The following is a 739-nucleotide window of genomic DNA, read 5'->3' on the forward strand; positions in this document are numbered from 1 at the left end:
TATATATATATACATATATACATACATACATACATACATACATACATACATACATACATACATACATACATACATACATACATACATATACACTTATCTATTTATTTTTTCACTTTGAATTTTGTATGAGGTATACACATGCAAAGATTCACAGCTGCTGCTGGGTGGGTGAGTGAGTGAGTGATTGATTGATTGATTGATTGATTGATTGATTGATTGATTGATAGAGAGTGAGTGTGTGTGTGTGTGTGTGTTAGGGGGGGGGGGGGGGGGAAATGTGGTGATTGTGGGGGAAAAAAAAATTTAAAATTGAAATTTTTAAAAAAAAATTTTTTTCTGTAGGGTGCAAAATAGTAGTGCCAACGGCACGTGGTGTTCCCAAGCGGTCACCCATCTAAGTACTAACCACGCTCGACGATGCTTAACTTCGGTGATCGGACGAGAACCGGTGTGTTCATCGTGATATGGCCGTTGGCAATGATATAGATGTTTTTTTTTTGCAGTTTGTATTTGCCACTCGAAATAGCTATACCAGGTGTGATTGTTACAAACAACAGGAGAAATCGTGTAATGAACACTCTTTTACTTCCCCCCCCCCCCCCCCTCCCCACACACAACACCCACCACCCTCACCATCCCAACCACCAAAGCCCTCTTCAAAATACACTCTCACACACACACACAAACCCACACTCTATAACTGATGAACATTACCATAACTTCTTAAAGCCATTAGATA

General features: G+C 39.6%; 1 non-coding gene across 1 annotated transcript; it reads right to left on the minus strand.

The window, feature by feature from the left end:
- Positions 1 to 357: 357 nt before the first annotated feature.
- LOC134545262 (5S ribosomal RNA) lies at positions 358 to 476 on the minus strand. The gene has a single exon (XR_010078391.1). It is a non-coding gene; the product is annotated as a 5S ribosomal RNA (ribosomal RNA).
- Between the last annotated feature and the right edge of the window lie 263 nt (positions 477 to 739).

The sequence above is a fragment of the Bacillus rossius genome, unplaced genomic scaffold (genome assembly GCF_032445375.1).
Source record: "Bacillus rossius redtenbacheri isolate Brsri unplaced genomic scaffold, Brsri_v3 Brsri_v3_scf65, whole genome shotgun sequence".
NCBI lineage: Eukaryota > Metazoa > Arthropoda > Insecta > Phasmatodea > Bacillidae > Bacillus > Bacillus rossius.